Consider the following 578-nt stretch of genomic DNA (forward strand, 5'->3'; position numbering starts at 1 on the left):
TGGAACTAATTGAGAGATTTAGCATCATGGCAGGATATAAGATCAACATCCAAAAATCAGTGGGATTCCTCTACACCAGCAAAGAGATTGCTGAAGAAGGAATACGGAATTCAATACCGTTTACAATAGCTACCAAAAAATAATAATAATAATAATAAGATACTTGGGAATAAATCTTACCAGAAACACAAAAGACCTGTACAAAGAGAACTATAAAAAACTACCTCAAGAAACCATAAGAGATCTACATAAATGGAAGAACATCCCATGTTCATGTATAGGCATATTGAACATTGTGAAAATGTCAATTCTACCCAAAGCAATCTATACATTCAATGCAATCCCAGTTCAGATTCCATCAGCATTCTTTAGGGATATGGAAAAAACAATCACTAACTTTATATGGAAAGGAAAGAGACCTTGGATAAGCAAAGCACTATTGAAGAAGGAGAACAAAGTAGGAGGTCTCACACTGCCAGATTGCAAAACCTACTATACAGCCACCGTAGTCAAAACTGCCTGGTATTGGTTTAATGACAGATACATAGACCAATGGAATAGAATTGAGAACCCAGAAA

The sequence above is a fragment of the Orycteropus afer genome, unplaced genomic scaffold (assembly GCF_000298275.1).
Source record: "Orycteropus afer afer isolate SDZICR_OR568_19922 unplaced genomic scaffold, OryAfe1.0 scaffold00931, whole genome shotgun sequence".
Classification (NCBI taxonomy): Eukaryota; Metazoa; Chordata; class Mammalia; order Tubulidentata; family Orycteropodidae; genus Orycteropus; species Orycteropus afer.